Source organism: Micrasema longulum, unplaced genomic scaffold (genome assembly GCF_059751315.1).
Source record: "Micrasema longulum isolate JH-2025_06_02 unplaced genomic scaffold, ASM5975131v1 h1tg000252l, whole genome shotgun sequence".
In the NCBI taxonomy this organism is placed as follows: domain Eukaryota; kingdom Metazoa; phylum Arthropoda; class Insecta; order Trichoptera; family Brachycentridae; genus Micrasema; species Micrasema longulum.
The window spans coordinates 215,666-228,170 of NW_028277457.1; the positions used below are offsets into that span (position 1 = coordinate 215,666).

At 29.6% G+C, this 12,505-nt stretch overlaps 1 protein-coding gene across 2 annotated transcripts in view; it reads right to left on the reverse strand.

Moving 5' to 3' along the window:
• Window positions 1–12,505, reverse strand: part of LOC148283212 (uncharacterized) — a 429,005-nt gene that overhangs the window by 215,450 nt on the left and 201,050 nt on the right. The gene's annotated exons all lie outside the window — the stretch shown is intronic.

A 12,505-nucleotide genomic window follows, 5' to 3' on the forward strand; every position in this document is an offset into this window, starting at 1 on the left:
TTTTTAATTATTTTTTTCGGATAATATTTCATTGATTCCAAACTTTCAAAATTTTCCTTCTTTTAAAAAACATGCACTATCCTGGATTCAAACTAAAGATATGAACTCTTTTATTTTTTGATTTATTTTGTTGCCCTTTAATATTTTTGTGTTTTTTTTAAATATTTTTTATTTCCTTTTTTAATTACTATTTAAAAAAAAAAACATATTATCTTTTACAGAATATTTAATTTTTTTCTTTGTTTTGTTATGTAAAAATATTATAACTGTCCATTAATTATTATAGGAGCAAAAATTCAGTAACATTTTCTTGTATACCCAGAAACAGGCCATGCCTTTGTGGGATTTTTTTGTTTACTATTTTTCTATTAATATGTATTTCGTTGATATGTAATTATGCTTTATTTTTTTAATACTCTGTTTTGTTATTATGTTAATTGTAAGAAAAAAAAATAATAATAAAAAAAAAACGCATAATATTAGAAAATTATGCATTTAAGATTCTTACTTTTTTTTGTAAGAAGTACTTCAGCACTTATTTTTGCTGTAGCACAGATACCGGTATCGTGTTGATGATGATGAACTGTATAATTTAGTCAGTTTATAACACACTAAATTCACTTTGTACGAAATATGCTGACGCAAGATATGATAAAAATTTATCAGAGAGACAACTTTTCACATGTGACTTGCTCACAGGACGGTAGAAGCGCAAGAATTTGAAAAAGGAAGGATTTGGGTAGGTACGAGATATTTACAGTCTTATATGAGTTGCCAGTATAGAAAATGTAAATTCAGTACTTAACAGCACTCCTGCCAATTACAACAACAACAACAACAAACCATCACGCCGTTTCACTGTAAGGGTAGGCAGAAAGAATAGAACGCCGCATCACTCTATCTTTGCATTCAGATCTCTATTCCTCTACATGCATGCATCTTGTCATGCACGCGCGCCGATTATTTCGACTTTTGACATGTCCATCTTCAAGTATTTGTTGGATTTGGTCATGCCATGTCTATCTCGGTCTTCCTCTTTTTCTGTATCCATCAACATTCGCATTGTAAATATTCTTAGCCGTTCTTTCGCTGTCCATTGGATCTACACGTCCACTCCAGCGCAGAGCTCCTTTCTTGATTTTGTCGATAATGCTTGTCTCAGCCTTACATAATGTAGGGATCTCAACAGCTGTGCATCTATCGTACATAGTTTTACCACAAATTCATTTCGACCGCATTCAGCCTACTTTCATCCCTGTTTTTCCAAGTCCATACTTCACTCCCATTTACCAGGGTCGGGACCAGGACATCATTGTGTACTGGTAATTTTGCCTCTTGCGACAAACATTAATTTGCCAAGGTTGATTTAAGTGCACCGTTCACTTTGTTTCTGGCACTCACCCTCAATTAATTTAATTAAATTTAGTTAAAAAAGTATTTTTATATTGTTTGTTTCATTGAACACAGTCCACTTATTTTATGTACGATATTTTTTTACTCTTTTATTTTTTACTTTGTACATTAAGAAAATCAACTTTTTTTATTTAAAAAAAAAAAATTGTATTGTTTAAATGTTTTCTTTCTGTGCTGCAAAATTTTCAACAAAATGTGTCGATTGAGCTTATTATAACGTTTATCAAAAATACTTTAAATAGTGGAATTGTGAAAAAGGTCGCAAATTTTGTACTTTTACAAACATTTAACACGAGAAATTCATATATAAAAACGAAATAAACCGTTTGTTGGAATATTTTCCAAATAAAAAGTGTGACAAAATCAAGCTCGTCGTTTGCCAGGGAGCCATAATAATTTAAGGGAATGTCGAGTATCCCCTGGAGAAACTCGGAGCCTTATACTAGAGTCGCTTGTCCAGAAAGTTGTGTGCGACAATCCTTAAATAATCGACGGCGTTCTCGAATCTTGCATGCGACATAATACATACGTCATCGTGCTTAGGGCACTGCATTGGTAGAATTAATCCCCCATTTTTTGTAGGTATGTGATGAAGGTAAAGTGATCATTTTTGCACTTTAGGACTCCAGGAACAATAAAATATTGCAGTTTTGACAAACTTTAAAGTCTATTAAACGAGCTTCAAGTGCCAATCTGGGGACTGTGAAATATTGCAGTTGAAAAACCAACCGTGTCGGGAATCGAATTCGAAAAACAAACTTATAAAAATGAAATATTGGTTATTAACATAAGTTGTGTCCGATTTTTCAAATTTTAAAATGAGCACGAAAAGTTTATAAAAATGGTAATGATTAATAAATTATAACAGGGATGGAGAATATTTTAGAAAAAGGAAATATGGAAGTCTAGACATTTACAGGGCTTACAACCTGTCATTAGTTGATTAAAGTGGTCACTTTAAGCACTATGTAACATTCACTATTTCACCAAACCAGCCAACGACAGGTCATAAGCCCTGTAAATACTAAGACTTCCATATTCCCTTTTCCAAAATGTTCTTCATCTCTGTGGTAATTTGTTCATCTTAATGAGTCTTAAGGGAGTGAAATCAATTATTTTGTCTACAAACATTTGGCCAATCTCAAAATATTGAAAAATAGTAAAGGTTATACTTCGTTCGAATTCTGCTCTACAAGTTATTGTGTTAGCTTTTACGTTACGTATATTATTTTATTTGATTACTAGCCCTTAAAATGGAGTGTCAAATAGACAAAAGTGACAGATTGGAAAATAAATTGTCGCCATGTGTTCTTTTCCAGCCCTTTAAATAATAAAAACTTAATCCCAATTTCGATCCAAAAACTCCCAAAACTAGTTATAAATATTTTTGTTTTCTGTCCCCTGTTAAAATACTTATTTGATCTTATCTCCAAAATATGTTAAGAATAGTACAAAAGCTGTAAACGTTGGAAATAATTCACCAGTCTTGAAGATGCCTACTTAGGCAATAGCGCTCGTTGGTCAAAATAATAAAAAGTTGAACTAAACCAAGAAGTTTCATTTATAAGTTTATTTATAATTTTATCATAATCGTTAACTATGGAGTTTTATCTAGAAATATCAACAAAAAACATCGATATTCTCCTAAATTTTTTATTTTATTTTTTATAAACAATGACTTTGTACGCATTTGAGTGTCGTTCCATTTACAAAAATACTGATTTAAAATTCGAAGCATTATTCATTTGACAATATGCGGACGTGTGCCAGAATGTCGCACGTTTCCAGCATAAGCCCCTATTGCTACGTGCCACAGCGAGAGATGAGAGAGGTAGTGTTATCACGATATGATTTACAGCTTACCCCCAGTAAATTAAGGGATGTGACGATTTGTTTTCTGTGATGGTTACTCCAACCCCAGCGGGGATCTTGCCAAAAATAATTGGGAGGCGAATATTTCACTTTTTGCTGAAGCGTATTTTTTTTAATCCAGAGGGGATGCAAAAAAAGATGATTACGTTACTGTAAGTTGATGTGATTTCTCACGAAAATAGAGTTACGTGATTAATAAAAATAAGGGTAGTTGAAAAAAAGTCAGCAGATGGGGAGTTGAGGAAATGTGGATGTTTAAACATAGGCAAAATGGTGAATGTTACACAGTGTGAAAATTATCCAAATAAACCAGCCAATGTCAGTTAGTAATATTTTTATTACAACAGAGATGAAGAAAATTTTAAAGAAGATAATATAGAAGTCTAGGCATTAACAGGGTCACTTTACACTAACATTCACCATTCTGCCCATGTTTCAATATCTATATTGCTTCAGTTCTTCCATCTGCTGATATTTTTAAAGGTAAAGAGCTGAAACCTTTATTGATGTGGTTGAGATTCATGTGACTAAACTGAATTATATCACCTTCACACCAGGCAACGCCTGAAACTATGTTGACAATTTTTAAACTTCTTCTTGAACCGGTTTGTTTTTCAACAATATTTTAAATTTTTGTAGACTAAGAAAATCAAAAATATCTATAATTTAAGAAATATAGATGTTAAAACAAAGGCTGAATGGTGAATGTTACGTAAGACGTTATTTTCGGAATCTCTTAGTTCAGTCATATCACTCCACTACTTTGGGAACTACACTGGCTACGTTTTCCACAGAGGGCCGAATACAAACTCTGTTGGCTTATGTATAAGTCACTGCACAACTCTGATCCGGAATATCTCAGGGAACTCTGCATTCCAGATGAACTAGCTGACAGGCATCTCACGCTTAGATCAGCTACGTCTACGGCGAGAGGAAAAGTTATTACACCCAAAACATTATTGATTAATTTACTGGAATAAGAAAAAGTATTAAAATTGAAAAAGTGTTTTCAGGTGAGCCCTAGTAGATAAAATAATTCAGCCAGATAAATCTTAACCACATCAACAAAGATTTAAGCTCCTTTACTTCACAAGAATTAACACTTAGAACATTCCTCCACATACCCGAAACCGATTTAAAGACCGTGGGTCTTCCTGAACTAATTTAGTAATTATTTGTAATATTTGTGTGCCATTGTCCAGATCATAACAAACAAAAGTCACTTAACCAAATTTTAGCTACCTTGCCACATTGAAAACACGCTAGGTATATAAAACTGCATCGGAAAAAAAAATACCATTAGATTTTATTAAAAAAACACAAAGAAATTTTGTTGTATACATAAACATCCAAAACAAAAAAATCTGCCTAGTTTCAAATGACGACTTCTGAAAATGGCGTTTTTTGAGTAAATGACTCAACAATGTTTTGAGTATGTCCAAATGCTTGCAGACTCGCGGGATTTTCTGGCTGGAATGGTAAATGTTACACAGTGTGTAAAGTTGCCACATAAACCAGGCAATGACAGGTCATAAGCCTTGTAAATGCCTAGACTCCCATATTCCATTCTCAAAAATGTTTTCTCTCTGTGATATACAAATTTAAATGACTTTTGCCTGAACGTGGACGAAATTTCCTTTAGTAAAATCTTTTAATAATCAATTTATTCGATCTTCCTTATTTCTGTTATGAATACGCTTATATTTCGTCAAATTTGTTTATCAACATTCGTGTTTTAAAAAGAAATTTCACTTTGAAAAGTAGTAATGTTCAAAAAGTTCATTTATTAAAAAAGTTAACACTTTTTACTGAGAAAAGAACAGAGAGTGAATGTAACTTTTCCACAATAATTAATGCAGGTAATAACAAAATTAAAACTAAAGGCTAAAAGCATAAAAAGTACTTTTTAAAACTCGATAATGGAAAACACAAGAAGTTTTTACCGTAAAAAAGCAAGAATTTTCACAGCCTTTCCCGAATTTTCTTAAAGTATTAATAATTTTAATGTAAGGCGTAAGGAAAAAAATATGTGAAGCTCTTATAAACTCGTAAAATATACCATGATTAAGAGAGTTTTATGATAGGTGATTTTATAAAAAAAAAGACAAAACTGGATTAAAAAAGAGTCCGATAAAACTTATTAATTCACTTCTAGCATCCTTCACAAATTAAAAAAAAACCTAAGGTAAACGGGTAAACATAAATTGATGTAGATAAGATTCTCCCGAATTATTTCATCAATCCAGCTGTTTTAATTTTGCCTTAATATTTATGTCAATTAAATATTATAAAAATAAAAACGGGTAGATAGTTTTATTTCACTTTTTATTTATTTATTTTTACCAGTGGCCGGGTTTTATCGTGACCAACATCGTCAGACTGGTGGGAGACTAAACGAATTTCATGTCATATACAAGTGCAAACAGGGGTTGTAAATCATGATTTTATATGATTATAGAAATATGTGAGTTTATATTTATTTATTTATTTTGTTCATTAGCGCCCGAAAGGCATTTACAAAAAATAAAAATGAAATACGTGCTAACATACTAAATAATAAACATAGAATATCCAGAAAAAAATGGTGAAATCAGATAAAAAGTTTTACAAAGTAAAAAAAAAATATAATAATAACAAAGGTATGCAAGAAAAAACAGTAAGCATATAAACAAAAAATGCAAAGATATAAGCTTATATAACTACATTAATAATTATCAATATCAAAAAGATTTAAGAAATATTTTTTAATTGCGACACTTCTGGATTTTTTATTCAGTTTTTCGTGTCTTAGCTCATCAGGCAGTTTATTATATTCGGAATGGCCAATATTTTCCAAGGACCTACTGCCAAACTTTGTTGAGCGAAACATAGGCACATGAAGATTCCTTAAATAACGCGTATTGTAATTATGAATATTATTTATTTATTTACTTTGTTCATTAACGCCCAAAAGGCATTTACAAAAAATAAAAATGAAATACATGCTAACATACTAAATAATAAACATAGAATATCCAGAAAAAATTGGTGAAATTAGTTAAAGAGGATATGATAAAAAGTTTTAGAAAGTAAAAAAAAAAAACAATAATAACAAAGGTATGTAAGAAAAAACAGTAAGCATATAAACAAAAAATGCAAAGATATAAGCCTTTGAAATAAATTCTGTAAAGCAAACAATAAATAAAGTGTTACGGTAAGCAAAAAAGACATTTTAAAATTAAATTAATGAACAAGCAAGCGTATATTATCACGAAAAAATAAGAAATAAATATATGTATCTATGAAATGCGTATTTGCGAATACCACAATGCAATTTGATATAATAGTAAAAAATAAAAAAAAAACAAGTATAAGGTAATAAAATAATTTGAGTACAAAATAATAACAATAGTATGAATTTAAGTTTTGTTTCAATGTATATTATAAAAACAGCTGTAAATAAAATAATTTTATGAAGTTTTTAAATAAAAATGTATTTGAATTTTATGTATTTAAAAGTAGAATAAAACTATATTCGTGTTTTTATTATTATAATTAAAATGCAGTTCCACCAAGAAATGCGGACCGTTTTAACAAAGCGAAATATCTAGAAAATGAAAATTTTTCAGGAGACGGTTTTTTCATATTAAAAATAAAACTATTACAATTTTAAATAAAATAAATATTACATTTTATAGACATATAAAATCCTTACATATGTAAAGAAAATCAACAATGTAGAAGGAGTAAAATTATTTATAGACATGTTCTAAATTCACGAGTTTTCACAAAAAATAAATATCTACATATTTTTGTGATAAGAATGTATAGAAAATTGATTTATGTTGGGAATTAAATAAGATCACTTTTGCGTGAAATCATTTAAAACTGATTTTTTGTAAAATTATATGTCTACTGCCATATCTAAGTACCTATGTAAATATACACATTTAGGTATTTACCTCCTACATATTTTTTACATACAAACATACCTTTTAAATTTATTCAAAATTGTAAATTCAATATGGGATTGCCCTGAACTGTTATCTCTCATCAACTTCAGGGTGCCTGGAAGAATGACTAGACAGGTCCCACCGTTTTGTAGCAACAATTCACGGACAGTGTATACTTGTAATGCAGTATTAAATAGACTTCATGAACTCGGCAATAGTTATTCACACGCATCTGATATATTTAGTGTAGGGTATTGTTCCTATAGAACAAACCTTTTGAACTTTTTCAAAGATGGTGAATGGTAATTATATTTATTTATTCATGCATTTCAGAATATATACAGTTTTTTGTTCACTTTGCCCAGCTGTATGAAACAGTACTTAAGATTTTCTTGTTGTATTACTGTAGAATGTTTTATTATTTAAACTTTCTACTGAATATGCTGCATAATTTTTAGGTTTTTTTTTTTAAATATAAATCTTGTATAATTTTTGATTTGATTTTTTTATTTTTTATAAATCTTGTTTTTAAAATTCATGTTTTTGAAAAAAAAGGAAAAAAGTATTAAGTCAAATATGTTAATATTATAAATGTTTGTAAAAGCCAGATTTGCCGTTTATGTTAATAAAATAAAATAAAATGATAGCTCAAATAAAGTGATAGCAAAATATATCTCAAATAATATTATTTTATTATTATTATTAAACTTTTTTTTTCTTGGCTAAAATAATATATTGTTTGTAATTTTTTTCGATTTTATAAAACTCAACACCCCAAAAACTTGTAGATATTTCGCTTTGTGATAACTCTATGTAGTGCAGATATTTCGTTTTGTAAAAATTCAAGATATTTGAACCGCTATAACTTCGCATATATATCGTTTTGATAAAGTTTTTTTTTACCAATCGATAAAGCTAACATGGAAGAACCCATTTCAATAAAAAAACGCATTTGGTTTTTTGTAGAAATTTTACTTTGTGATAACGGTCTTCATAATGTCAGTAGAAAAACTCAATTACATATTACGTGTCGATGGTTTGACGATTTTTAAATGTTTAGAGACTGAAAAAGACAGAGGAAGTAAAATATTCGCCTCCCAAGTTTTTAATACTTTACCTCCGGCAATGGTAGTCGAAGTGTCGGAACGAATCTAACTAACTCGAAATCACCCAAAAATATAATTTTTGTAATCAATAACTCTCAGAGCATTGGAAGACAATACAACGTTGGACCGACAGACCCGTCTGACGATGTCGGTCATGACGAAACCCGGTCACTGATCAAAATTTATAAATAAAAGTGGCATAAAACTGCATACGTATTTTAATTATTATAATTAAAATGCAGTTCCACGTAGAAATGTCAGAAGAAAAACTCAATTAATATCTGATTATTTTTTAATGTTATCTTCTTCGGAATTTTATCGTTCGTAATTTATTTTACAATGGGAAGTTATCTTTATCTTCATTTAAATATTCATGCAAATATACTCATTTTTGTACAAAAATAAAGATTTTTCTTTATAGACAATCGAAGACAACTCTGTTAAGATTCCATCCACACATTGCAACTATTATAAAATATTTTATTTTTTTCGTTTAATATTATGGCTTAACACTGGCACAGCATTTAAAGCCTTTTAAGTTTATGAATATGTGAATGAGTGTAAATAATGGGTCATAAAGCCTGTTAACGTCTAGACTTCTATATACCTTTTACAGAAATGTTTACCTCGCAATGCCAACAAATTAAATATGTTTTTTTTGTAATAGATAAGATTGATAAAAATCAAACAAATAACTGGATCAGGTTGTGGTCCTGTAGCTAGTGTCTCGGACTCACGGACCAATGGTCCGTGGTTCGAATCCCACTCTACTCCAACTTTATTTCCATTTTCTAATCGTGAGTTATTTACAACTTGTTGAAAATGGCCCTAAAAATGAAATATTAGGGTAAATCACAAGAACGCAAATATTTCTTTTTATAGGTAAAATAAAATAAAAATATTCATGACCTCGTAAAATTAAGGTAACGTTATTATTTTTTTGCAATATTATGTATCTTTATATGAATAAATAAAATAAAATAAATACGTGGAAAAACCATATTAGTAAACTAGTTAAACATATTAGAAAATGTGCATACATATTTATAAGGTTAAGGAATATTTTGAAAATCAATAATTCAAAAATAGCTTATTACTCAGTTGTACGATCTTTGTTACAATATGGTATTGTATGATGGGGTGGTGCACATGCCAATATATTAAACCACCTTAAAATAGTACAAAGATTAATTATTAAAGTAATTTTAAAGAAACCCTCAACTATTTAAAACATATTTAAGGTTCATACAGTAGAAACTCTTTATAAAATAAACTATATTATACAAAATTAAAAAGAAAAAAAAAAGAATTTGAGATTAATTAGTCACTTAGATACCAATATAATATTAAGCTTCCCAAATTCCACACAAGTCATGGTTAATGAAGCTTTGACTTCAAAGGTATAAAAAAATATAATAATCTTCCCAATGAACTAAAAACTATTAAAAATAATATATCAATAAATAAATTTATAGTAAATATAAAGAAAATTTTTGAACACGTGTAAAAACTACATTAAATTTTAATTAGTATGAACGTATTATTGTTTTATGTTTTTTTCTTTATATATCGTATGTTTTTTTTTTCTCTCATGTACTCGTATATTTAAAATTGTATAAACTCATTTGAATAAATAACTATAACAGTGTAAGTCACACAAGAGTTAGTCTCTATTGTTTGAGAGTTGCAGTGATAACATTTACTAGATGTGTAAAAGTACATATGTATAGAATTTAAAAAAAACATGCATCTTTTATAAAATTAATTAATACATTTTTTTTTAATTCATAAAATAAAAAAATAAATATTGTCCGAAAGAAGCTGTCCCTTTTCTATACCCAACTTCGCCTTTCCCTTCTACCAAAGATAAATGGCACGTGACCAGACCTAAACAAGCAATTTGTATTAAAAGATTTGTCCAGTTTTGAAGCGATTGAGATGAGTAGGCTATATTTATCAATCAACAAAAAAACGCTTTCCTCATAATCTTTATTCTATTTCCACACCTAATGGGCGCATATGGCACTGTTTTGATACACCAATTGCAGCGTGTCTATTTTTTAGTACATGAAGATAAGATGGCCACGAGGCCGACTAAACCTTAGAAGACCAAAAATTCATCGATATTTTTTTATCAATAATGTTTTGAGTATGTCCAAATAATTTATTTATTTATTTACATATACATTGGTTGTTTATTACACATTATTTGAGGCATAAGTCCAAACTCCATGTGACTAAAAGTCTCGTGTTGAGTTGGGACGAGTAATTAGTTGAAACAGACACATGAGTATATCATCACAACTATTATATAAGATCAGAAACACAATAATAATAATAAAAACATCCACATCAATATGGTAAATAGTAAACTCAAACATTCGGAAAATCATTAAGGAGTTTTTTACCTTCATTAATACCTAGGTCGACTTGAGTAGAGTTCTTACCTGAAAAAAAGAAAAATTACTTTTTATTAAAAAAATTAAACAGTCAACATCAAATATTCCGAAATTTTCGTAAAAAGGTATTGGATTTTCTACGTTCTAGCGGGTGGGTGTTTTTTTGTTGCAATATAATGTAACATTTTTGCTTTGTGATAATATTGAATTAATACGTCACAACAATATTTTCAGTCTATCGAAATTTTTGTAGGCATGAACTGGATTCAACCCCCTTGGTAGATTTTATTATTTTTTTAAATTCTATATCCGTATAACCGGCAGCTACATTTATCTTATTAATAAAACAAATTAAATTACAAATAAGCCAATTACAGGTTTTCACAAGTAGCATAACTGTAAGTTAAAAAATATTCTCAAACACAAAATGAAGCAATCGAATTATTTTTAATTATTTTGAAAGCAAACGCCGCGCGTCACTATGATTATACTCAAATAAATCTATGTTTATGATTTTGTTGTTACATTGAAATAATTGAAAGTTGGCCATAAATGTGAATTAATATTTTATTTTTATTTATTCATTTATTCATATTTTTTCTCTTACTAGCTATAATTAATAATAAAAATAATGTGACCCCACTGTGGTTACCCGTGCCGAGGACACTTAACAATATACTTTTTTTAAAAAAAAAATTAACATTTGAGAATAAACATTAACATCGGGTTTTAATAATCAGGCTGTGGTCCCGTGGCTAGTGTCTCGGACTCACGGCTCAAAGGTCCGTGGTTCGAATCCCACTCTACCGCAACTTGATTGCCATTTTCTAATAGTGAGTTATTTACGACTCGTTGAAAATGGCCTTCAAAACTAAATGTTTGGGTAAATCATAAGAACGCAAACATTTCTTTAAAAAAAATAAAAAAATATTGCATTAAAAGCCACACCCAATCAATCGGATCCGTTTAAAAGGTTGTGTGGCCTCTTTTCAGATCTGCACATCGCAAAAACATTTTTCATTATCTTTGATGAACGATAATTAATTTATTTTTTCAAATTTTTTGTTCAAAAAAGATTCGCGTTTTTTTTAGAATTCATATTTACTGCTTTCAATGCCCCCTATTGCCGGCAGAGCAACCGAAGTACAAAAAGTCAGTTAATCTGTCACCCTAAATCTTATTTTCCCAATACTGACGGCGACAGGGTATGTTAGTTCATTAGCTTGTAAGTAAACCAGAAGATACAAGCCCGATAGGGAGAACCAGAAATCGTCACTACCCTTTTGCCGGCCAAGTTATTCAAACCTGACATACAACGAGCATATAGATAATACAGTAAATAAATCACTGAAATTACTTGGCTTCATGAACAGAATATCCTCTGACTTTACTTATGTCCGTACAATCAAAACTCTTTATTGCTCAACTGTTCGCCCTCTTCTAGAATATGCCTCCTAAAATAGTGGTCTGGTCTCCATTACATGTGAATCGCATAAATCACATTGAATCAGTCCAACATCGCTCTCTTCGAAAAGTAGCGTGGATGCTTGGACTAGAGAGAGGTAATTATTCTTATGCTGATACAGAGTCAATGTTAAATATTTCTAGTCGACAAAAACGTAGAACTAATATTGATTCTATATATATGTTCGGCATACTAAATGGTAAAATCGATGTTCAGGTGTTCATAAATTAAATATAAGCTGATATACGTAGTGTTTAAAGCTATTTGAATATTTTGTTAATTATATCTATACATTTTATTCATTTCATTCTTGACTTA